Source organism: Pan troglodytes, chromosome 4 (assembly GCF_028858775.2).
Source record: "Pan troglodytes isolate AG18354 chromosome 4, NHGRI_mPanTro3-v2.0_pri, whole genome shotgun sequence".
Classification (NCBI taxonomy): domain Eukaryota; kingdom Metazoa; phylum Chordata; class Mammalia; order Primates; family Hominidae; genus Pan; species Pan troglodytes.
In genome coordinates, this window is record NC_072402.2 from 122,603,504 (window position 1) to 122,630,914 (window position 27,411).

At 40.2% G+C, this 27,411-nt stretch overlaps 1 long non-coding RNA gene across 1 annotated transcript; it reads right to left on the reverse strand.

Annotated features, from left to right (window-relative positions):
* Positions 1–20,644: 20,644 nt before the first annotated feature.
* LOC107974727 (uncharacterized) lies at positions 20,645–27,048 on the reverse strand. Its single transcript, XR_001717692.4, has 2 exons — positions 26,963–27,048; positions 20,645–20,815 (listed from the first exon to the last, which is right to left on the reverse strand). It is a non-coding gene; the product is annotated as an uncharacterized LOC107974727 (long non-coding RNA).
* Positions 27,049–27,411: the final 363 nt, after the last annotated feature.

Genomic DNA, 27,411 nt, shown 5'->3' on the forward strand with positions numbered 1-27,411 from the left:
TCCTCTTCTTCCTGCTCAGAATGGGGTTATAAATTTGCATCGGAGCAGCTATCGTGGGACCCTAAGGAGATGAACTCACCCTAAGGACATGCTGAGTAGAAATAGAAAAGAGCCTGGATCACTACCCGCTGCCTGGAAACACCGCATCAGCTCTGAACAGCTTACCTCCAGACTTCTGGCTACATTATAATAATAGTACCTCAAATTTAAGTTCCCTCTTTTCAGCTTCCTGTTACTTACAGGCAAGTTCACTTCCTACTCACAGGAATATTTTAGAGCAGAAAATTCCGAAACAAAATACACCAGAGCCTTTAATGAATGGTATTTCCCTAGGCTAACTTGCTTAATTATGAGGATGTTTAGTTGATATACAAATTATGAAGCTTGAAATAATTGGCTCTGATCAGCATCCTCATTATTATCATTAAAGAGAGTTTTATTCAGAACTCATTTGCATGAGGAAGCTTGCTCGGCTATTTACCTGGTGAATGGTTTTCTACACTGTAAACCTGTTTCTGGCTTGGAAATCATTGAGGAGCATCTGTAAATGGGTGACTTGCTCTGTGCTCTTGCTGTTTTTAAGAGGGTTGTTACAAATACTTTTATCTTCAAGTGACTTGAAGATTATTTAGGAACACGATGTGATTTAATATCTTTATATATTAAAGCAAATTCAAAGTTGTCACTATCATTACATCATTTATAATAATGTCATTCTCACTCCAATTCTTACATGCTTTCTTGAGTGGGATTGAAAATGATGGAGTTACAGTTAGCAAGCTGGAAATTTCTTCGCACTCTGGGCAGGCCCATGGGTGTTTCACATTGTGAATATCATCTGTTCTGTTCCATGAGGCAGAAAAAACAAAAGTTGAGAACTGCTTTATACACAAAGAACAAAACCCCTTAATGAGTACCTTTAGCAGTACCTAGGCAGCTGATGGGAGCTCTGTTCTAGTTATTCTTGGTGGGCATGGGAGAGAGGGGAGTTGGGTTTCAATCCTCCAGGGGTGTATCATTTTCTCAAGGGCGAGAGCTTGGAGCTTTTTATGTTTACCATAAGTGGTGTGGAATAAGAGTTGAAAATACTGCCGTAGAGCCTTTGTGTACTATGTCTCTCTTGGCTTATATCCAATCTAAAGAATTGGTGGTGGTGCCCTGAATCTTCACTGAGTTAAGTTTTGTGAGATTGTGCTCAGGCCCAGCCTGGGGTGAGTATAATAACTGCCTTCCTGGCCTCTGGGCTTGGCACTCCTTGCCCGCTCCCCCTCCCTGCCTTACCCTTTTGTTGCTTTGGGCACTTATGTTGAACTCATTTCCATTAGCCTGTGTAAAGAACCTGGGCCAATTTCTCTGCACTACCACTACATCTTCGGCATTGTATACATCCATATTTATTTCTAATCAGTATGAGTTGGGATTAGTTTCAGCTGCAAATAATAGTGAACCCTCAACAGTGGCTTAAACAATATAAAAGTTTAATTTTCTTTGAAGTAAAGTAAATCTGGAGGTAGCGAGTCAAGGACTGGCATGGTTTCTTCTCATTTTCTGCTCCACCTTTCCTAGGAGTGGTCTGCAGTTTCATGTTCTGTACGGCAGGATAAAGTAGATAGAACAAAGGGCCAGGCGTGGTGGCTCATGCCTGTAATCTCGGCACTTTGGGAGGCCAAGGCAGATGGATCACGAGGTCAAGAGATCGAGACCATCCTGGCCAACATGGTGAAATCCCGTCTCTACTAAAAGTACAAAAATCAGCTGGGCGTGGTGGCACACGCCTGTAGTCCCAGCTACTGGGGAGGCTGAGGCAGGAGAATCACTTGAACCCAGGAGGTGGAGGTTGCAGTGAGCCGAGATCGCACCACTACACTCCAACCTGGAGACAGAGCGAGACTCCGTCTCAAAAAAAAAAAAAGAAAAAAGAAAAAAGGGCTCACTCCCTGCATTTTGAGGGAACGTTCTGTAAACACTGTACAACACTTTGGTTTCATATTATTGGCCAGAACTTCTTCACATGGTCACATCAAACTTAAAGAGGGGGCTGAAAAGTAGGGTGTTATGTCTGGGCTCATGGATAAATAAAGTTGGGATCTGCTACTAGAGAAGGGGAGAATGACTATTAGGAAGCAATCAGCTTTTGTCGCTGCCATTTGCAAGTCACTATAATTGAGGGTGTGGTTATTTGTAAATGCACTGATTGCAACATATGGGCTGTAACCCTTGATCCATTTAGCACCTGAAATGCCTTCTCCACTTCCAAGGGATTTATGGAAGACAGATGGTAGTTAGTTACCAGCCATAGGGGTTTACATTTTCTCCACTGGGTTTGTTTGTCTTGATTCTATAGATGAAAGGGCTCTAATTTATCTTTTTTTGCTCCCAGGCTCATTGCATTCAGTGAAATTGCTTTTCAGACAGGATACACCTGTTCTTCCCCTGACATTTTGGGTACTTGCTTCTTTCTTTGCTTTTCTTCCTCCCTCCTTCCCCTCCCTCCCTCCCTTCCTTCCTTCCTACCTTGCTTCTTTCCTTCCTTCCTTCCTTCCTTCTTTCCTTCCTTCCTTTCGAGACGGAGTCTGGCTCTGTCTCCCAGGCTGGAGTGCAGTGGTGTGATCTTGGCTCACTGTAACCTCTGCCTCCTGGGTTCAAGCAAGCCTCCACAGTAGCTGGGATTACAGGCGCGCACCACCATGCCCAGCTAATTTTTGTATTTTTAGTAGAGACGAGGTTTCACCACGCTGGCCAGGCTGGTCTTGAACTCCTGACCTCAAGTGGTCCACTTGCCTTGGCCTCCCAAAGTGCTGGGATTACGGGCATGAGCCACCATGCCCGGTGGGGTACTTGCTTATTTCTGAAGATTATCAGGATGCTCTTCAAGTGCAAATCCCTTCGTGGGACACACTTTAGTAGCCTGGTCATGCCATGTATTAAAGAGCTCTGGTTTCTATCTAGAGAAGGAATAAAAACTGGAATACCGTGAAAGTAGTAAAAAAGTTCTAGAACCTCCAGGTTGCATAAAGAATGCCATGTTAGGGATTATTAGTGGCAATTACTAAGCACAGGACATATGTTTGTCTCAAAGGCAGTGATGACATCCTTTTGCTACTCTCCCAAACAGCCAAAATCCCAAAGCATCGCCTGTCCAGTGACCCCCAGAGACCCATCATAAGACATTGTAGTTGGCTTGGACTATTCCAGATTTTCTGAACTTGCCTAACAAATTTCAGTATTTAAAATATTTATTAGCTATAGTTCTATTTTAGAAGGGATAGGATTTCAGGAACAGATTAAGGCATGAGGGAAGGGTAATTCTGAGAATGAAGATAATACACATACTTAAGAAGAAAATAAAGAAGAAATTCTTTTTCTTGATTCATTCAACTATTGTGAGGATCATGGTGTTCTAATTTATTTGATTTTGGATATTTGAATAAAACAGTACATTGTTCACCCAAACTTTAAGAGTTTTTGCTATCTTAAAAGATTATAAGTCTTTTCATTTTAAGTGCATATGACTGAAGGCATCACATTGTCACAAGAATAGAGATACATTTTAACAACTGCTCAGCAATTCCTACATGACTCTCTTTAATTCAGCTCAATTCATTTCACTGCAATAAATCAATGGAATTAAATTTAATTAAACTCTGATCAATTCTTTGGAGGAGGTGCAAAAGGAGACTATTTTTATTTAAGGACTACATGCACAGGAAACAAATATATTAGACAGGTTATGTCTAAATACAAAGGTGTTTGCAATAGGACATTATTGTATCTGCATCACAGTGTTTCATTCTAACTGGATTCGTAGAGGGGAGTCCCCGAAATACCATCAGGAGATGATGCCTGATAGCTGATATGGATACATCATGCTCTTTTGCAAAGGTGAAAATTGGATTCGTTATTTGTAGAAAGAGTAGTCAAAATATTTTCATCAAAATTTCACTTATGCATGCAGAATATTATATATCAATTAATATTAATCATGGTTGTCAGTGGGTAGAAAGATTTCAGTGCTTCTATTTTATCTCTTATGTTTTGTGTATTGTTGGGACTATTTCGAACATATGTGTATAAATGCAGCATATGACATTTTTCATCATTGTTAAAAAAATCAGAGTATTAAATTAATGATGTCTTAGAAGTCGGTCATCACCACTGACTTAATGGTTTGCTTTGTTCATTCTCTTTTTTCTTTATTCTACTTCATTCTCTAAAAAATTCTAAAGAAGTCCTGTTAAAATAAGCAAAATGCAGCTGTGGCTCATGCTTGTAATCCCAGCACTTTGGGAGGCTGAGTTGGGCAGATCACTTGAGTCCAGAACTTTGAGACCAGCCTGGGCAATGTGGTGAAACCCTGTCTCTACAAAAAATACAAAAAGTTAGGTGGGCATAGTGGTGTGTGCTTGTATTCCAAGCTACCTGAGAGGCTGAGGTGGGAGGATTGCTTATGCCAGGGCAGCAGAAGTTTCAGTGAGCTGAGATCATCCCACTATACTCTAGCCTGGGCAACAGAATAAAATCCTGTCTCAAAAAACAACAAACAAACAAACACACAAAAGCATAATGCAAGTAATAAAAATCAGGGTCGACTCTTCGGCATTGTGGTTCCTGAATGGAATGCTCATCGGTCATGCCATGGTCCCATTTGTTGGTCATGACCACTGAAATTGTGGGCCTGAGACTGATTCAGTGTTTGGGCTTCTAGCACACTGCAGGACTCTCAATGAATCCATAACAGACTTCACAAGTTTTTAGTTCTCATTCATTCCAGTGATAATTTCAGGTGGAGAAAATGATTTAAGGAAATCTTTCTATGCTAATAGTAAAAAACCAAAGGAGGAAAGCTTATTACAGTTTAATAGCTGAAAGACTGATCTGGGGTTTCTGATTATTGGTAACAGCAAAGGGCAAGGAAGCAAAGTGGCAACAACCTTCACTCATTCAAAGCTTGGCTTTGCCAGTTAAGTGGCTCTCAGCTTCAGTTAACTTACCCGTAAAACAGGGTTGATGATATTTGTATCTACCTTAAAGAAATGTTGTCAGGCCGGGCGCGGTGGCTCACCCCTGTAATCCTAGTACTTTGGGAGGCCGAGGGGGGCGGATCACCTGAGGTCAGGAGTTCGAGACCAGCCTGACCAACATGGAGACACCCCGTCTCTACTAAAAATACAAAATTAGCCGGGTGTGGTGGCACATACCTGTATTCCCAGCTACTCGGGAGGCTGAGGCAGGAAAATCGCTTGAAGCTGGGAGGCAGAGCTTGTGGTGAGCCAAGATTGTGCACCATTGCTCTCCAGCCTGGGCAACAAGAGCGAAACTCTGTCTCAAAAAAAAAATACAGAAAGAAAGAAAAAAAAATGTTGTCAAGATTGAGATAATGTGTGCAAAGTATTTTGCATAATGCCTAACATAAAGTAGGTAGTCAATGAATGTCAGATAATAACAATGATGATGGTACTTATTTGTACAATAATACTAGAGACCTTTTAAGGTCAATAATGTCTTTTTTTCCCTTTCATTTATTATTATCTTTTGTGGGTACATAATAGGTGTATATATTTATGGGGTACATGAAATGTTTTGATATAGGCATGCAATATGAAGTAAGCACATCATGGAGAATGGGGTATTCACCCCCTCAAGTATTTATCCTTTGAGTTACAAACAATCCATTTACACTCTTTAAGTTATTTTTAAATGTAAAATTAAGTTATTATTGACTATAGTCACCTTATTGTGCTATTGAATAGTCCTTTCATTTATGTTTAAACCCTCCTGTTCAATCTATTGTAAATCTCTGCACATAATAGATATAAAACATATGGTGAATTGACTGAGATGTAAGAGAGGATGCTAAGTAGTTTGCATCTTCTTGATAAAAATGTTAGCATTACCTAGTTCTTAGGTACTAGCTATTAGGGAGAGGAACCCATAGAAAACATGGTTGATTTAGAGCTGAAGGCTAGTTACTCTACCGCAGCAATGTCCAATCTTTTGGCTCCCCAGGGCCACCCTGAAAGAAGAATTGTCTCAGGACACACATAAAACACACTAACACTAATGATAGCTGATGAGCTAAGACAAACAAAAACACTAAAAAACTCATAATGTTTTAAGAAAGTTTACAAATTTGTGTTGGGCCACATTCAAAGCCATCCTGGGCCACATGTGGCCCTTGGGCAGCAGGTTGGACAAGCTTGCTGTATGGTCTTACCGTCTTCTCCTACCCATTAAGTTGTCTGCTTCATGAAGCTGGTTGCATTTGTTCCTGAACCTGTTTATGCAAGTTGTAATTGCCATTGTAATTATTACATTTAATTAAAATTTATTCGAACAAATAAAATATGAGATTCAAAAGAAACTTGTTATTACAATGAAAACTAAGTTGAAAGTGCTGGAAAAACTTGACATCATGAAGTTGCTATAAGGGAAATGCATTTGATTAGATGTGGTAGAGACTACTGTGAATATTAGGGTGAGGGAATCCTAGACTTCTAGAAGTGTTTTACATTCATATTGCTTCATAAATGTGATTAAGTTTCTCTTACAGAAAAAAATTGGTGATCTATTTTGGGTGTGATTTATATAAGAAAGCCCATGTGGTAGTCCATGGTCAATGTGGAGGTCCTATGTCTTTTAAAGTGGCTAATGAGTATTTAAATATTTGAGGGAAGTGTACACTTTTGTGTGTGTGCGTGTGTGTGCTCCCTCATTTTAACTGGTTTTTAAAATTACAGCCCATTAATGGCCTGTCCCTGATGCACATAATTAAAGGATTCCTCCATTAGGGCTTTTCTTTTCTTTTCTTTTTTTGAGACAAAGTTTTGCTGTTGCCTAAGCTGGAGTGCATTGGCTCAATCATAGCTCACTGTAACCTCAAACTCCTGGGCTCGGGTGATCCTCCTGCCTCAGCCTCCTGAGTAGCTGGGACTATAGTCACACACCACTGCACCCCACTAATTTTTTTTTTAAGTAGAGACAAGGTCTCACTATGTTGTCCAGGCTGGTCTCAGACTTCTGGTCTCCAGCCATCCCAAAGTACTACTCTCCCAAAGTGCTGGGATTACAGACATGAGCCACTGCACCGGGGCCTCTAGGACTTCTTGTTCTCTGGTGTTTTCAGAGCTTTGCTCCTTGGCTGTCTCCACCTGTAAGAGTCTTCCCCCAATTTTGGCCTTAGTGATGCTTGCTGCTGTTTCAAGATTCAGGAAGTGTTAGGTTTGATTCTCCTTCCAGTTCAGGTTTACAAGATCAGTTTACCTGTCGTAGCCTTGTCACCAATTCTGTTATCTTTAGTATTTTACCTGACTTGCTGGTAGACCAGGATGTCCCTTGAAGGCAGAGTCCATGTGTCCCTGGCACCTTAACCCAGGGCCTGGCATTTAGTAGATACTCAATGTTTGTTCAATGCACAGTGCACCCAGAAAAAAATAGTTAAATAAAATGATTATAATTCATTTCTGATACATTTTTGTTAACTTTTATCATAAAAAATGGCACTGTAAACTTAACAAGTGCCTGGCAATGATGAAGACTGGGTGAGAGATATTGAAAATGTGGGCTACTGAGTCATGCTAAAGCAACTATCTCTCCTAACCAACTTTCTCAAAGGAATTTTTTAAAGGCAGATGTTTTTCATTTGATCTTATCAGGAAAATAAAGAACAAACAATAATCATGAAATTTAATGAGAATTTCTTTCTTAAAGCATGACCTTTTTTGTGCCTTGCTGAGCAGTGGAAGTTGAGTTCTCTCTTCTCGTTCCCTCTCTTCCTCTATGTATCTGGATTCCTTTTTGCACAGAGGGGACTCTTTTTTTCCTAGTGGTATTTTCACTCTTTTGTCCAAGCCCTTGATCAGTTCTCAGAGTTGGAGGCACCTGTGGTTCCAGATAAATCATAAAGCCACAATGCTGTCAGTGGCTCAGCACACCAAGCTCTCCTGTCTCAGGATTTCCCACATGCTGCTCCCTCTGCTCAGCTTTTCCTCATAGTTTGCTCCCTGTTTTCATGAGTTTGCACATTAGTGGGAAAAAACAGACAATAAGTAAATGAAACACAATATATAGTATGGTACAGAAAATGAAAGCCGAGTGGGGGCCTGAGAGTGCTGGTGGGACGCTCCTCATTTATACAGATTGGCAGGAAAGGCGGACCTGGCAAAGTGACATTTCAGTAGAGTCTGTGTTAAGTGAGGGGGACACTCTGCAGACATCTGGGGGAAGAGCTTTGTTGGAGGAGGCGCCACAATTTGGAAGGCCCTGAGAAAGGGTCAGTCTCGATCTTTTGAAGAACAACAAAGAGGCCGGTGTGGCAGAAACACAGTGGTTGGAGATGAGGGCAGAGAGATAGCAGGGCGTCAGGTCTTCTAGGGCCTTGAAGGCCATGAAAGGACTTTAATCTTTACACTACAAGTTCAAGCAGGGGAAGGAAATTACCTCCCATGAGCTGGACGCAGTGGTCCATTCTTGTAATTCTAGAACTTTGGGAGGCCGAGGTGGGTGGATCACTTGAGGTCAGGAGTTCGAGACCAGCCTGGCCAACATGGTGAAAACCCATCTCTAGGAAAATACAAAAAACTTAGCCAGGTGTGGTGGTGTATACCTGTAATCCCAGCTACTCGGGAGGCTGAGGTGGAAGGATCATTTGAACCCGGCAGGCAAGGTTGCAGTGAGCTGAGAGATTGCACCAGTGTACTCCAGCCTGGATGACAGAGCAAGACTCTGTCTCAAAAAAAGAGAAATTACCTCCCATGCATTTTGGGAGGCTCCCTCTGGCTGCTATATGGAAATGAACTAGTTGGGGATAAGGATGTGAATCAGAAAATCTGCTTCAAAGGCTCTTGCCATGGTCCTGGCAATAGAACGAAGGGATCATGGATGATGCCACTAGAAGAGAAGGTGGCAAGAGGTGTCTGGTTCTATTTCCTGGTATGGTCTTCCCTGACCAAGCATGTTCCTCCCATACACTCATTCATAACACCTGTTTTGTTTTGTTTTCCTGCAATCGTGGTTCCTACTTATATTTTTGAGTGGCACTCGGTTGATATCCCTTACTCTTCCCCTACAAGTAAATATATAAACAACATGAGGGCAAGGATCATGTTTGTTTTGTTAATCATTTCATCTCCAGCACCTAGTCAGTACCTGGCACATAGAACGTATTTAATAAATATTTTTGAACAATAGGAAACAGAGTCAGTTCATGGTCAGCTAGTGGTTGCATCTGAGTATTAAGAGAATGAATTTCCAGCAAACCACTGGATTGAGAAAGAGGAGAAGTTGAGATTGCCAGAGAGCTGACACTAAATTTAAAATAAATCAGGGCCAGGCGTGGTGGCTCACACCTGTAATCCCAGCACTTTGGGAGGCCAAGGCAGGCGAATCGCCTGAGGTCAGGAGTTTGAGACCAGCCTGGCCAACATGGAGAAATGCCATCTCTACTAAAATATGAAAATTAGCTGGGTGTAGTGGTGTGCACGTGTAATCCCAGCTACTTGGGGGGCTGAGGCAAGAGAATTGCTTGAACCCGGGAGGTGGAGGTTGCAGTGAGCCGAGATCACACCACTATACTCCAGCCTAGGTGACAGAGCGAGACTATCTCAAAAAATAATAATAAAATAAAATAAGCCAGAACAAATTTTGATAATTCTCTAGGTATTTTTTAAAATGCTGGTCCTTGGTAGCATTTCTCAGTGTCTGGCATCATTTAGATATGGTCTGTCCCAGTATTCTGGCCTGCTGTAACCCCTGGGGCTTCTCTAATTTCAACACTGTGAGCTTTTAGGGAAGAGAGCAAGAGTGTTAATGCAAGAGCTATTTGGCATAGGAAATGGACAGAGTAGCCCTTGAACTGTTCTTGTTGTACGGGTCATTTTGTTATTAATGCTGATACTATGAAAGCTTTAATTTCTGGTGATTTCTTACCTGATAAGAACAAAATAAAATGATGCTCAGTGTGCCACTTCCCTTCATTGCCTCCAAATGTCCCAGGCTTCTCTTATAAATTTTTTATGTGGTCTAGCTATAAAATTTGAGAAATGAAACTGAGAACTCCAGCAACTGCTTCTTGATTGGTCTCACATGGCGTGCATTGCTAGGTCTCTGTGCTGTTACAACCATCGCTGTCCCATCAGCTGTGTTTTCCTGAGGGTGGTTCAAGTCACAGTGCTGGTGATGTCACTCCTGTCCCCTCTGCTGAGATCGGCGTGGTTCCAGTAAGTGATGCGTATGGTAGCAATTTGCATCATGCTGTGTTATCCAAAACTTCTCTAATGTGCACTTTTTATAGCATCTCTGCTCTAAAATCCAGCACCGCCAGCACTGCTTGTTTTAGAACTCTTTCTGAAGTCTGATCACACAGGAATAAGAATACACTCATGGATAGAAAATCCCTGACTGATATTGGCACCAGCTCTTTATTTGGAAAGGGTTTTGGTATATTGGATAATAAAGAGCACAAAAATTAAAATAAAAGCAAAACTCATTACTGTTGGTATCCACCATACCCTCAAAAGTCCTATTGCCTGACACAATGAATAGTATTCAAAATTGTAAGTTAAGGGCAATGCCAACCAATTTGGGGATCAGTCTTCTTTATGTCACTCCTTGTCCTGAAAAATCTCCAATGGCTTTTACAAAATGGTGATATTAATGAATTTTAGGAATATGAGCTTGTGTGGCTTTCCCTTTTGAAAAATGTCTCAACTTCCCCATTCACAGACTGAAAGGCTTAGCAAAGTGCTTGTTAACAAATGTCTTAGTAATGGTAGATTTTCAATAGCATAAACTACGTGGTTTGACTAAATATGGATGAAACTATGCTTTTTAAGTTACATGTGAAATCAGCCACATTACTTCATCTAATATGCAGCCGTACCCTGTATGAGTATAAAAACATTCAATGATAATTACAATGGTAAAGATGATGGTGAAGGCTTTAGGGACATTGGGCAGCAGTCAAATCATTAACTGGAAATGGATACTATTTCAGAATCTTGAAAAAAATACTGAAATGGAGTAAATAGGAGGCTCACTGGAGATATATTTAGGAAACAGAATTTGCTGCTTTCCAGTTAATGATGTGAGTCATGCCCAGTATCCCTAAGGTCATCAGCATCCTCCTCATCATTGTAATTATCTTTGAATTTCTCTCAAACTCACACTGAGCATGGAGGGCTGGTAGGTGCTTTGGTGCCTTCTATGGTTCTAAATCCTGGCTTATTTAGAGGTTGTTAACAGTATCATCTGGTTTTTAATTGGTCAGCAGTCAAAAACTTTAAAAATACTGAATCATCTCCCTGAGCAAAATTGGTGCTTTTCAGCTTCTGACTTGAGTTTACAGTGGGAATAATGTAAGAGCACATCTGAGTGGGAAGCTGTGGGGCTGGGATGAGTCAAAGGCCTCCCTCAATCCACTTAGAGTTCTTCATCTCATCAGGGTGATTCGCCTGTCACTGTTCATATGGTGCCCGAGGCAAAGGGTTAGTACTGCTGATGGTGACATAGCCTATAGCAGCAGCGCAGCAATTACCTGGGAGTCACATTGTATTTGCAGTTTGTTTAGATGGATGGATGGAAGAGGCTGCAGGTCAACATCAAGTTTTGTGGTCAGACTTGGCAAATACAGAAATAAAAATATGACCACAATGGTCATTTAAATATGAGCTACTGTAATCTTCTGTCTATGCACCCTTAAATATGTGCTTCTGTTTATGAAGTTCTTACTCTACAGAACTACTTCAAGTCATTCTATTCCACATGATACTTATTTCCCTCTAGGTGAAGCTGGGTTTATTCAAGCATTATCAGCAACAGGGAGAGAGAAGAAAAATATCGTAAAGGAAATATAATAAAAGCCATCAGGGAAAGCTACTTAAGGATGAGATTTTTTTTAAAAATGAACTCAAATAATGAGATAAAAGGAAAAGTAGAGAGAAGAGAAAAATGGAAAGATGTACTGAAAACAGGAACGTGCAAAGAAAATATAAAGAAAATAATAGAGTGATAGCTGCAAAACCTGCCAAAGGTCTGCAGAAGGGAAAGGGGAGCAAAAAGACAACTAAATATATTGCATTATGCCATATGACCCAACGATTCCATTCCTAGGTATATACTAAAGATAACTGAAAACGTGTGTAAACAAAAACCTGTGTGCAGATATTCACAGCAGGAGTATTCATAACAGCCCCAAACTGGAAACAACCCAAAGGCCTATCAACATATGAGTGAATTAGCAAAATGTGGTATACCCATGCAATGGAATATTATTCAACGATGAAATGAAATGAAGTACTCGTACATGCAACAACATGGAAAAACCTTGAAAACATTATGCTAAGTGAAAGAAGCTACTCATGTATTGTAATTATTGTATTTTGTACATAATGTATTTATATGAAATGCCCAGAATAAGCAACTTTGTAGAGACAGAAAGTAGATTGGTGGTTCTCAGAGACTAGGGGGAGGAGGAAATGGAGAATGACTGCTTATGGGTATGGGATTTCTTTTTGGGATGATGAAAATGTTCTAAAATTAAACAGTTGTGATGACTGTACAACTCTGAATATACTAAAACCCACTAAATTGTATACTTTAAAATACTGAATTATGATATACATCTCAATAAAGTTGCCACTTAAAAAATATCCAAACTGCTGTGTTATTTCTCTTCCATTTTTTAGGGTCTTCTATAAGGATGGGCCCCAGCAGTATGCCTGAGGCATAGGTAGGGTTGAGGCATGGGGGAGAAAAGAAGAAAAAAGAAAGAAAGCGGCTTAGAAGGATAATAAGAGACATTGGAAGATGGTAGATATAGAAGAAGAAACAATAGAAGAGAGAGTTTCAATTAGGTTTGTTAAACTGCAAGGGACAGAGACTTACTCCAGTTAACTCAACAAAAGGGTTTATTGGTAAAGAAATACATGGAGAGACCTTGAAATGGCAAGACTTAGACACAAAGGCAGCTCTTGCAAGCAGCTCTGCCATCATCCTCATGGACTGTGTCATCTCACGAGACGTATCTACTTCTCCCTGTGTATCTGATGCATTTTTTCTCTAATATATGACTTTCTCTTTTCCCTCATAATTTCAGCTTGCATGTAACTTTGGCTTACAGTGTCCTTTCCAAACCTGACAATCTCATAGCATTCTTAGTACCATCTTTGCCCACTTCTTCGGTGGCTCCATGATTCATTAACAGTTTTCTGATTCTCATGTCCTGAGATAGGAGTCCAGTTAGTTCTGTTCACGTTTGCAATCCAAAACCTGGATCATAGGCCACTGGTCACCTAGCCAATCTGTAGACTGATCCTCCTTGGATTATGTGCCCATCTGTTCTCATTAGCTGAGAGCAGAACAGTGGCATTATCTGGTTCACAAAAGGCATAGTGGGTTGTAGGGAGGAAAGAAGGATGGCTGGGCTTGGTGGCTCAGTGGTCAGATGTAGTGGCTCATGCCTGTAATCTTAGCACTTTGGGAGGCCAATGTGGGTGGATCACTTGAGCCCAGCCTGGGCAACACAGGGAGACCTTATCTCTCCAAAAAACTTAAAAATTGGCTGATTGTGGTGGTATGTGCTTGTGGTCTCAGCTACTCAGGAGGCTCAGGTGGAAGGATTGCTTGAGCCTGTGGGGTAGAGGTTGCAGTGAGCGAAGATCATCCCATTGTACTCCAGTTTGGGTGACAGAGCAAGACCTTGTCTCTAAAAAGAAAAAATATAAAAGGAAGAACGGGGGACAGTTTGCCAAATGACACCCTGCGTGGGCAGTGGAAAATCTTCCCACTACAGGGAGAAAAGTGGCATACAGAAGGGTGCAGTTGGAAACCTTGTCAACTGTCCCTGCCAACTGATAATAACTCTTGATAAACATGAAGTTCTTCCTCCATGCACCACTCAGAGGAAAATACTTATTGCCCATGTTAGTGCTTTAGTTTGGACCTTACTATTGTTTGAATATGATTTGTCCCCACGAAAATTCATGTTGAGGCTTGGTCCCCAGTGTGGCAGTGTTGGGAGGTGGTGCCTTTAAAAGGCAATTAGGCGCCAGGCATGGTGGCTCACGCCTGTAATCTCAGCACTTCGGGAGACCGAGGCAGGCAGATCACGAGGTCAGGAGATGGAGACCATCCTGGCTAACATGGTGAAACCCCATCTCTACTAAAAATACCAAAAAAAAAAAAAAAAATTAGCCGGGCGTGGTGGCGGGCACCTGTAGTCCCAGCTATTTGGGAGGCTGAGACAGGAGAATGGCATGAACCTGGGAGGTGGAGCTTGCAGTGAGCCGAGATCGCGCCACTGCACTCCAACCTGGGCAACAGAGCAAGACTCTGTCTCAAAAAAATAAAAAAACAAAAAAACCAGCAATTAGGTCATTAAGAGGTCTCAATGCCTTTGTCTCAAGAGTGAGTTCTCACTCTCAAGGGACTGGGTTAGTTACCAAGAATGCAGGTAGTTACAAAGTGAGGACACCTCTAATGTTTGCCCTTTTTGGCAAGTGCCTGCTTCCCTCCCCCCCTTTTTTTTTTTTTGAGACAGAGTTTGGCTCTTGTTGCCCAGGCTGGAGTACAAGGGCACAATCTTGGCTCACAGCAACCTCTGCCTCCAAGGTTCAAGCGATTTTCCTGCCTCAGCCTCCTGAGAATAGCTGAGATGACAGGCATGTGCTACCACACCCAGCTAATTTTGTATTTTTAGTAGCGATGGGGTTTCTCCATGTTGGTCAGGCTGGTCTCAAACTCCAGACCTCAGGTGATCTGCCTGCCTTGGCCTCCCAAAGTGCTGGGATTACAGGTGTGAACCACCGTGCCCGGCCCTGCTTCCCTTTTTGTTTCTCTGCCATGTTCTGATGCAGCATGAGGCATTCACCAGAAGCCACCAGATGTAGCTGCCCAATCTTGAACTTCCCAGCCTGCAGAACCATGAGCTAAATAAATCTTTAAAAACAAATTGGCCAGTTTCAGGCCGGGTGTGGTGGCTCACGCCTGTAATCCCAGCACTTTGGGAGACTGGCGGGGGGTGGATCACGAGGTCAGGAGTTTGAGACCAGCCTGGCCAACATGGTGAAACCCCATCTCTACTAAAAATATAAAAATTAGCTGGGCATAGAGGCGTGAATCTGTAATCCCAGCTACTTGGGAGGCTGAGGCAGGAGAATCGCTTGAACCCGGGAGGTGGAGCTTGTAGTGAGCCGAGATCGCACCACTGTGCTCCAGCCTGGGCGACAGGGCTAGGCTCCATCTCGGAAAAAAAAAAAAAAATTGGCCAGTTTTAAGTATTCTGTTATAGCAACACAAAACAGACTAAGACAGACCTAAACTCTATATTTTTGCTAAAAGAAAATTAGAAAGAGCATGAATTCAGTTTCTTCCCCCATTTCTAAAGTTTTAAAATCTTCCTATAATTAGTCAAATACTTGAGTAACAACAAAAAAACCATGTTGAAATGAAATGTAAGCATGATAATATCCAATATTTGCTAAGTAAAATTTATATTCTATTTTTTTACCTCACATAAAGAAACACATGTGTGTTGGCCTGGCTAACACAATTATTGTACATAAAAACTACAGTATATACTTTATAATTCCACTTCTAGGTATATATCCCAAAGAATTGAAAGTAGGGACTCAAACACACCAATGTTCATAGCAGCATTATTCATGATAATCAAAAGGTGGAAATAACCCAAATGCCCATCAACAGATGAATGGATAAACAAAATGTGGCATATAAATATATATATATATATATATATATATATGAATGTTATTTAGCCTTAAAAACAGAAATGTGATTCTGATGCATGCTACAACGTCGATGAATCTTGAAAACATGCTAAGTAAAATAAGCCAGGCACAGAAGGACAAACATTATATAATTTAATTTATGTGAGGTACCTAAAATGGCAAATTCATTGACACAGGATGTAGAGCAGAGGTTACCAGTGGGTAGGGAAAGGGGTAATGGGGGAGTTTCTCTTTGGGATGACGAAAAAGTTCTAGAGATGGATGTGGTGAAGTACCTACAACATTGTGAATGTACTTAACACCACTTGAAATGTGTTTAATATACATTTGAAAATAGTAAAATTGGTAAGTTTTATGTTACGTATATTGCCACACACACATACTCACACATCCAGGAAGAAGAACAACCAAAACTCCGAATTTGCATTAGTGCTTCTTGGTAAAAATGATTTCATTTTTCATGAAATCACTGGAAAGTTGTAGTCTCCACTAGATCTTCTTACAGAGACGTTGCTGAAGAAATAAAGGGCCAGGCCTGGTGGCTTGCACCAGTAATCTCAGGCATTATTTGGAAGGCTGAGGCAGGAAGATTGCTTGAGCCCAGGAGCTCAATACCAGCCCGGGCAACATAATGAGACCCCTGTGTCTACAAAAAAGAGAAAAGTTAGCTGGGTATGGTGGTGAGCATCTCTATCCCCACATTGGCTGAGGTGGGAGGATCACTTGAACCCAGGAGTTTGAGGCTATGAGCTATGATCATGCCACTGTACCCCCACCTGGGTGACACCTGAAAAGCAAAGAAAGAAGGAAGGAAAGAAGGAAAGAAGGAAGGAAGGAAGGGAAGGAAGGAAGGAAGGAAAGAAAGAAAAAGAGAAAGAAAAAGAAAAGAGAAAAAAGAAATAAGAGACTAAGAGACTTGCTGTTCTATCACCCATTTACTCACTGCATGGTGAACATGGGATGAAGAAAGAAAGAAGGAAAGAAGGAAAGAAAAAGAAGGAAGGAAAGAAAGAAGGAAGGAAGGGAGGGAGGGAAAGAGAAAGAAAGGAAGGAAGGAAGAAAGAAAAAGAAAAGAGAAGAAATAAGAGACTAAGAGACTTGTTGTTTTATCACCCATTTACTCACTGCATGGTGAACATGGGGTGAAGTTGCACAGAGGCCTTTTTTATTTTTACACACATAACACGCTTCAGTCTAGTCAAAAGATCGGGCTCTGTAGGGTATCTTGGTATTTACGCAATTGTTAAAACACCTGAGCTGTTGTGTATAGTAACATGCTTCCTCTGGAAAAAACTATGTTGCTTGTTCCATCTTCTGTTTATGTTTTCAAATATAATAATGCTTGGTTGGCTTATGTGAAATAGTATGAGTTATTAAAACAAGGAGCCATGAGTGTCAGGCAAGAGCAGGATTTCCTGCCCCCTAGCATGAGCTGCCATTCTCTGCCATCGCTTTTCTTTGGAAGATGATGTTTTCTTGTAATAAAAATGAAATGTAACTCTCTCAGACTTACTTTTAAAGATATGGCTTCTGGCTTATAACTAAAGAGGCTGTTTATGGCCAAGAAATAGTAGCAGCTTAGAAATGTTAAAGGGGAGGGGGGTAGATGTTGAGCCTTTTCCATACAAAGTCTTGTTGACCACTCCCACCACGAGTGTTGACACACGGGCACCGTCATCGCTGAGTGTGCAGAAGTGTACCTTCTTTGAGAACTAGCAAGAATCGAATGCTTCTGGCTGCAGCAGAGCTTAAATATTTTAAATTTGCTTTTAATTTTTATGGTTGTTATGTTTATTAGCGTTTCCCTCCAATTTTCGTTATGTTGTTTGAATTCTTGTTTGGGTGTGGAAATCTTTAGAGTGAAATGAAGTTTTAGTAATCCAACATCTTTTTATCTTTCTCTTTCTTTCTCTCCAGCTTGCTCCTCATGCTTCCCTTTTCTTTCCATCACACCCAAAGCTGGTAACACTTTCCTGCTGAGAAATTTTTAAAGTCACCACACAGCTCTAACAAATGAGGGCTGTCATAGTTTTGGGATGAGAAAATTCACAGCAGCTCACACAGATCTAGGAGTTGATAGTGGTTAATTGACAGCCAGAAGGACTCGGGCTTCTGGCAGAGCTGGAGGGAGGGTGAGCCCTGTGGGTTTCATTTGGGCAGAGATAAAACAGGTTTTTATTTGATACTCATGAAGAGAGCATAATTAACCTTTTAGAAGTTTAAGGATGATCAAATTGTTATTCATTTTGCAAATGAAAAGAGGGAACTTGCCTTCCTGCCAGTGAAATGCCAGTGCAGATTTCAAGGTCACTGGGTGATCTCTTTGAGGGAAAAGAAAGCAGTAAACACACACACACACACACACATGCGCACACACACACCCAAACCCACAGATTGAGAAATGTCACCATGAAAACATTCAGGAATGAAAAGGAACAAATGTTCTTTTCTGTCATGCTCCACAATAAAAATCGAAGCGAATGTTTGCCGCACATTCACATGGGCCTGTTGGATTATAATGGCACTACCCTTGTCAGAGAAAACAGAATATATGACTCCAGCTGGTACCTCCTAGGCTTTGGTGTGTTCCAGTGCTTTTTAGAGGGTAGGGGGAAGGGCTTTTTGAGAGCCAAGCATGTTTTAAAGATGGCGTGCATAACATTGCTACCACATGAGAATTCTGTGGTGTGAATAATCAACCCCAGTGCTTCAAAAAAATTTTTAAAAGATTTAGCCAAGTCTGTGCATGAAAGGAAGTGGTTTTCACTAGGCATCATGCTTTTAAGATGACCATACTTGTTATGTGAATAACTTTATTTTGCAGCTATTTGCTTTGCCACATCACAAACAACACTTCATGCACTATTGCTTCGGGAAAAAAATACTCTGTGGCTATTATTTTTTCCAAAACAAACCTCAAACATTTTGTGATAATTTCAGACAGAGAAAATTGCAATAATAGTACAAAGAACTACTGTATACTCTTCACCTGGATTCACAGTTTTTAACCTTTTGCCTCATTTACTTTCATATCTTTAACTATCCATCCATCTGTGAATCCATCCATCTATCCCATCGTGCTGTGTGATGAACGTGCTGCATCGTGAACATGGGGTAAATGCACCTATGTCTATATTTATCTCTATCATCTACATAAAATGATTATGGGATTCTATTTTTCTGAATCATTTGAGGGTAAGCTGTAGGCACAGTTCTTCTTTACCCCTAAATAGTTCAGTGTGTATTTCCTAAAAACATGAATATTTGCTCACATAACAATGTTATAATTATCAAAATGTGAAATATTAATACAATCCCTTATCAAATCTACAGATCTTTATTCTAATTTTGCCAGAGGCTCCAAAAATATCTTTTCCTTGGTTGGGGGATATGTGGCAGGGTTTAGCTGTGATGCCCAGGCTGGAGTGCAGTGTTCTACTCATAGCTCATTGCAGCCTTGAACTCCTGGGATCAAGCTATCCTCCCTCCTTAGCCTCCCCCATGAGTATCTGGGACTACAGGCACGAGCTACTACTCCAGTAATATTCTTTATAGCATTTTTTTCCCTGGTTCAGAGCCCAATCTGGGATCTTGTGTTAGGTTTAGTTTTTATGACTCTTTAGTCTCCTTTAATCTGGAATTTTTTTTTACCTTTTTTTGTCTTTCATGATATTGTTTTGAAGAATACAGGCCATTTATTTTGTAGAATGTCCCTCAGTTTGGGTTTATCCCATGTTTCCCTATAATTAGATTCAGGATGCACTTTTCTCTCCCCTCAGGAATGAAAGGTAAGTGGTATTGTGTTTTGTCACACTGTCACACAAGCAGACACATGGTGCCTGTTCATCCCACTGGTAGTATTGCTAAGTTGGGTAAAAGGGTGTCCACCAGAGTTCTCCTGTTAAGCTACTATTTTCTCCTGTATAATTAATAAGTAAACTGTGGGAAGAGTCTCATTTTTTTTATTGGCTTTGGTCTAAAATAAGCACAGCCAAGTAACAAGCAGGTGGAAACAGTTCTTACATATTTTAAGAGGAGGCCAGATAAGATTTCTTCAATAGTTTAGGAAAACATCCTGACTAAACATATTTGGATTTTCCTTTTTTCCTCGCCCTGTGGTGTATAGCCCTGTGCAGAATCAAGCAGAGCCCTTTCTTTTCACCTCCTTATCCAAAACCCAGGGTTTATTATTCGTTGACAAAATCATCAAGGAACTACATAGACACACACCATTTTTGGGAGGGAAGGTATCAGGTATGTAAAGGAAATATTAAAGGGGAATAGGAATGAAATAGGAATGAGGAGAACACAGAAATGCCAAGAGTACACAAATAATAGTTGACAAAGTCTTTTTAAACAAGTTAGGTGTGCCCCACTTCTAGTTTGCCTTTTCAACCTAGACAGGTCCTAAGTCATTCATTTCTCTCCTGCCTCCTTTTGTTGTGTTCTGTTTTAGTGGGAACAGTGGTATCTCCCTGCAGGAAACATGATTACTATATTGACACAAAGTTTATGATTGGTTTCCTCAAATTGTCTTGGTCATATTCATTGTTAAGAACATTTTTAAAAGTAAATATTATTATGGAGAAGTTGGAAGATGAAAATAATGAAGTGAAGCCAGTTTGTATATACTCACTAAAGGAGGATGTGCCTGGATATATAATTTATACTATCTGTAATATCAAACCCAGTGTTTGGGAGAAACACCATTCTTCCTGGCACAGAGATCTGAGAGAAGTTTCTCCAGCACAAAGAAGACCCTTTGTAATGAAGTAAATAATGTCCTTGACAACATTCTTACAGGAAAGCAACAAATGAGTTACAGGGCTGTTTCTTATGAAGTCTCTTGATGTGGCTAACTGCCTAATGCCAAAGCAGAGAGGAATGAAAGAAATCCGTCAGTGAGTGACAATGCTCTCCGATAGTCTGGTTTATTCCAAGGTTAACTTGTAGAGTATCTAAAGCGGTATTTCCAAATGTGCTTTTAATCTCCTTCAGCCATGTCCTCAGTTCTGTCAGATAGGGATGATAAAGCTTCCTCCTTGATTGCAGTGAAGGTTGAATGAGGTAAACTGATGGGAACCAGGCAACACAGAGCCAGTAGCATTGTAGGAAGAAATTAACAAATGGAAGTTATTATATTATTATTTTTGTTTTTCAGGAAGAAAAATAGGAATGAATGATTAATTAAAGCCCCAAATAGAACATGCTCACAATAATTTAGTTGGGAACATTTTTAAGCAGTTTTACCAGTCCATGACCCATGCCATTAAAAATGATCTTTGTAAATCATCCAGTGTGGTGCTGTCTCTTTAGTAAACCGGGAAAAGCAGAATATAAAGTATGCCCTTAGGTGACTTAGTGAGTGTGCTATTTAGGGTTGTTAGCTATAACCCAGTTAATCCTTGGCTTTGGTGCTGGAAAAACACACTATTTCCGTGGTTCTCAAAGTGTGGAAAAGGCAGCATCAGAACCATCTGGAAACTTTTTAGAAATGCACATTCTCAGCCCTGTTCTAGATCTGCTGACTCAGAAACTGGGACAGGACTCAGCAATCTGTGTTTTAACAAACCCTCCAGGTGATTCTGATGCTTGCTAAAGTTTGAGAACCTCAGCTCCTCTGTCATAATTAAATAACAGGGTTAATCACTTACTAAGGCCTCTCCCAGGATATAAAAAAAAATCCCAATTTCATATAGAAGGATGCATCTTTTTTCCTTCCCTGTGGTGAAGAGGGAGGCATTGTCCAGTGTACTGGGTCAAAGTGATATAATATTCTTAAGATGTAAGTTAAAATGAAAGAAGAACAGATTACATACATCCCCAATTTATCCCAATAGAAAATATTGGATTTGGCCAATACTGTATCTCTTGACTCTGCCTCTAATAGGAGCTTAGCCTAAAACTGGTTTCTATTCATAGAGTTAAAGGCTGAGGGAGAATGAATAAATGATTCTGTGAAAATAGCCTTAGTATGTATTAACCAGCTGTACCCAACTGACTTTCTCTTGTTAGCTGCACAAGGCAAAGGATGCTGAGATCTAGAGCATGTGCTTACAGGAGCAGAGGTAAGTTAGGTACAAGTTACTTGTACTTCCTGGCGTTTGAACAATAACTGGGCTCCTTTCTCTTTCAACCAGCAAAACATATTGTAACACTACTGCATTGAATGAGTGTGATGGATTAGAGGGAAATTCTTGAATGCCATCTCATTTACATTTTTTTTAATTGATTCCCCTGCAACCTTTGGTACTTATGAAAAGTAACAAATTTCTCATAGCAGCCACATACCCAACACCAAATACACTGGTCCATTAAACAGGACTTAGGTGAAATGGGGTTTGAGCAGTAATGTTCGGACCCTATTCTAGGTGAATCAGGTTTATTTATTTTCTTGTTTGTAGGATGCTCACTCTTGGCCTATGTACGCAGGCTGCCAAGTACCAGAGATGATGCAGAATTCAGATTCCCAAGGAGGGGTAATGGACGGAAATGAACCCTTTCCCGCTTACACAGTAAATATTCACAAAGAAGTAAAAGCCAACCTGAGAGTAAAAAAAAAAAAAAAAAAAAAAAAAAAAACAGGAGAAAGGAGAAGGGGGAAAGGGCATTTTTTATTTTCATAGTGGGAAGAAATGTACTCTGGGAAGAAATGCATTGGCTCTGCCTCTATACAAAGAGCCCAGATACTGCCTCAGCCAGACTGGCTGGAGTCCAGAATGGAAATTCAGATGGTAATGACTATGTGTAGCTGGGTGGCTCATCAGATGAATACTTTAAAGGCAGATCTTTAATCATAAGCTCATGCAGTGTGGGAAGAAGTAGGGACTCTGTAAATATAATTGCTTCTCAGTTTAGGCGAAATGTTCAATATTAAATTTTAGAAAAAACAGATCACCTTTAATTCTAAATTTGGCTCATTTGGTTAAATGTCATATCCATTTCAAAAAGGAAGAATGAATGAGCTGATATCTTCAAACTTGCAGCAGGCTTTTAGGTTTTCCATTTTAAAAAACTTATTTAGTTTTTACAATATGAAAATTATAGACAGAGTGACATTTAAACCTTTGCTTTTCATAGCATTTCACACTTACACCATTTTAAAAGACAGCTATTAACATTTACAAAAATCTTTCAGAAACCAAATGTTCTAACATGCAGAATTCCAATTATACTGTGTAAGAGGGTTATCAACCATTCTTCTACAAGAATACTTTGAAGTGTCTGGTATTAAACCAAGAGCTAAAATGTCAGTTGCACATAGACAATAAATTACGGTTTATAAAATCTTGTAAGATTTATTTAATATTACAATTTTGACCTTTAGGTTGTCTTCACCATAGCTGGTTTAAGTTCCTCCTTCTCTTTCTGTGTGTGTGTGTGTGTGTGTGTGTGTGTGTGTGCACACACACCTTTTTTCCCCTCTAATCTTACTTGAATGTTAAACAAATGCTGTGTTGCAAGTTATATGAAGTTATGTGACCCTTTCATGCCCCGGGTAAATACTTCCCAAGGCTCCTAGCTTCTCCTGTTTGGGTAATGGGATCCTGTGAGGCATTGCCTGTTTCCTTAGAGGGCACACAAATGGAATCCTCAGCAAAATGTTAACCCTTATCAGCCTGTCCCTGAAGCAGGAAATCTGTTTACCTCTTTTTTGGACTTACTCTTGAAGACAAGCCTGAAGTTGTAAGGACCTATCTCATGCTTCTCAACTATTTAGCAAAGGAAATAAAAGAAGATGCTATCCACTTTTTTTTTATGTTCGCAATTTGGGATGAGATTTGCTAAAATGAACAGAAACCATTATCAAAAGACATTTTGATCATTCCCACTAAGCTGACAAAGAATCAGAAAATTTCCCCTGAAGAATGGGCTCCAGATCAGGTACCATCCTTCTCATATCACATGGGAGGTCCTCCTAACAACTTGTTTTCATTATCGGGCACTTTTCCCAGAAACGTGGGAAAGGTGGAGGGGAGAGAGGAAATATTGTATTACAGAAGCGAATGGCCAGTCATCTTGGTCCTCCCCAGCTGTTTGCAATGTTGAGGCTGCCCCTTCTCTTCCCCATGTTGGGAAGCAGCCAGAACCATTGTAGTTTGCAGGAATTCTTTTTTCAATCAATAAATACACATCTCCATATTATCAGTAAATACTTATATAGCATTTCTGTGGACCAGACTTTATGCTAAGTGCTTTACATATTCACTCCCCATGAGGATTCTGAGATTTACTGGTAAGTAACCAAGACATAGGGAGATTTAAATAATTTTCTCAGCATCAAACAGCTAGGAGATGTTAGAGCCATACTTCGCACCCATTCCATCTGGCTCCAGAGTCCTTGCTTTATGAATGGCATGGTTCCTTCTGAGAAGCACCTTATTCAGGTGGTTTATGAAAACCATGCAAGCCTATTAATACTCTTTGCAAACAATTTTTTTAACCAACAATCTGAGAAGTTACAAATGACCTGAAATAAGGTCATATACTTGAGGCTTTCATTTTGTCACCTGCTTTTAAAAGCAACTTTGTGCTGAAGCCAAGAGGAACAAGCAAAAGCTAATAGTGAGGAATTGCTTGAGTAAGTGGTTCTCTGCAGCCAATTGCCAAGTCAGAAGCCTGTGAATACTTGCAGCTGATGCTTTAATGACACTCCTCATTTGTGGCAGATATGGCTTTTTTCTATATTTTTGTTAAACAACATATTGTGACATATTGTGTTAGCACATTTCTGAATGTTAGCTTCTGAGATATATCTGTGTAAAAAATAGATCAGTATTCATGATCCCATAGAAGAATATCTTGCACTGCTAGACCACCTTTTATGGTTGTGGTACAAATCAAATTCTATTTCAATGAAATAGCTGTAAGACTCAAAGATTTCTTACTTTCAGCTGATGGTCCACTTATTTTAAGCTATATTCCATATAACAAAATTCTAATATAACCAGAGAATTGGGTCACTTCCTTGGAGTCCACTGAAAAGGATTTAGCATGCAGCCATAAGACAGGCGCTATAAACATAATCACCCATCCATTCATTCATATTGATTGAGATCCACTTAGGGCTCTATCGGATATGCAGGGATTTTAATCCCTCATGCACTTCTATGTATTTAGGACACTGAGTGACAAATACTTTACATATAAATGAGTCAGCTTTGTGAAAGTCTTCCAGTCTGTGGTACTTTGTTATGGCAGTTGGAAGGGATCAGAATATCACCCCAAAATATGTCGCTTTGGCATAAGGATTATTTTGAACTGAAGGCAATTAAGAAACAGCAAACATGGGAGACACTCTAGGCCATTCCCTTTTCTGCTTAAAAGGGCATAAATTTCCCCTTTGTAAAGGAAATCTTTGTAAAGGAAACCCACACTTGCAAAGTATAGGTGACCTCCTTTTTCCATAAGAGGAAGAGAAGAAAGACTCAGGAGACAACTCTTATCACTTGAGATGACTGAGTCTACATAACAGACTTTAGTAAATAATGCTTATTTACCATACATTACTTAGGTCATTTTTGTGTTTTTATAACAGAATTTCTGATACAGATTTAATTTTTTTTTAAAAAAAAGGTTTATTTCGCTCATGGTTCTGTAGGCTGGGAAGTTCAAGATTTGGTCGCCCCATCTGGTGGTTTCTAGTGAGGGCCTTTGCTTCATCAAAACATAGCAGATAATGTAAGGGGAACTGGGCATGTGCAAAAAAAGGCAAAACATGAGAGGCAATCTCACCTTATAACAACTGCTTTCTTGGGAACTTATCCATTCCCATGAGAACTAATCCATCCCTGCAAGAACTAACCCAGTCTCACAAAAAAGACATTAGTCCATTTTAACAATCTAATTACCTCCCCCCACCTTTTTTTTTTTTTTTTTTTTGAGACGGAATCTTGCTCTGTCGTCAGGCTGGAGTGTAGTGGCGTGATCTCGGCTCACTGCAACCTCTGCCTCCCAGGTTCAAGTGATTCTCCTGCCTCAGCCTCCTGAGTAGCTGGGACTACAGGCACGCACCACCAAGCTCAGCTAATTTTTGTATTTTTAGTAGAGACAGGGTTTCACCATGTTGGCCAGGCTGGTCTCCATCTCTTGACATCGTGATCGGCCCGCCTCGGCCTCCCAAAGTGCTGGAATTACAGGCATCAGCCACTGCGCCTGGCCTCTAATCACCTTTTAAAGGTACCACCTCCCAGCACTGCCACATTAGGGACCAAGCCTCAACATGAGTTTTGGTGGGGACAAATCATATTCAGACCATAACAATTTCCTAGTCACCTTCCCACAAGTTACCCTCTCTAGAAGCCAAACTCCTCTTTTCCTTTGTCTAGTCCTTTCTCCATACTTTATCACCCTTTGCTAAAATAGTATGTAAGTCCCTAGGTCTAACCACAACTTTGGCGTTTTCACTTTTATTCTGTGAGTCTCCCACTTCCTTGTGTCCATGTGAAATAACCTTTTCTCCTGTTAATCTTTCTTTTCTCTGTTTAATTTGCAATCTCCAGATACTGAACCTAAGAGAGTATAGGGAAAGTTTTTCCTCCTCTACAGCCTCTTTAAGATAAATCCTGTCATGTACTAGACACTTACTTCTAGTTAAACATCAATTGATAATAGCAGGAATGACAGTAACTTATGTCCATTTTGGAGCTTTTTTTTTCAAGAAGCCATGTACAAAGAGAGAAATGAAGGCTTAAATTTTTCAAAAACAAGGTCTCCTACAGATATAAATACAAACACAAGGTAAAGGTTTTATTTGATTCATTAAAGAGGAAACTGGTGAGGTGTTTCAACCAGTTCAAGGGATAATTTTGTAAATGTTAATTTATGGATCAGAAATGTTAAAACAAATGTGCAAATGGAGGCAAAACTGGCCTCTTCCACAGTGGGGAAGAAAGTCAATAGAACTTCTAGTAGGCATAATTTACATATCTACAGACAAGAATTACTTTGCATTGCAATCAGTTGTCCACAATATACAGAGTTGTAAAATAGCTGGAAGACTATGAAAGACTAGAATAAGATAACATGGAAAGGTGTGATATAAATAATGCATTTTCTACAGAAGCACAATTTTCCCTCATTTTAGACCAAATTCCCTGTGGAAAACCAGACAAGGAATTAGAAATAGACCTCTTTTCTTCATTCTAGTTACAAATCTCCTAGCTCAGTCCTTCATTACTGCATTACTTCTCATCTGTATAGGTGTAAAACCTTCCTACCTGATCTTTTTTCTTCTTCAAGATCCATCTTCTTCTAGTTCATACTACATACCACTGACAGTTTGATGTTCTTAGAACACTTCTGTGATTGTCATGACACCCTTAGAAGTCTAAATGGTCCCCTGCTGCCTGCAGATGATATGTGAAAGTTCTAGCCTGGTGCCCCAGGAGTTAGCCCTATATCAGTCAGGGTTCCAAGTTGCAAGTTACAGAAACTGACTGGTTGACTTAAAGAAGAAAGGAATTTTTTTTAAAAAAGATATTGGGCAGATTACAGACTTCTCAGGAGGGCTGGAAACAGACTTAGAAGCTTGTATTGCCAGAATGAATTCTCAAAATAATGCCACGGAACTGGCTGGATGAGGACACCACAGTTGCTGTCACAGAATGCTAGCAGAGTCCGTTCCCACTATGATGTGATTGCCATGTGCACTGTCTTCTATGGCAGC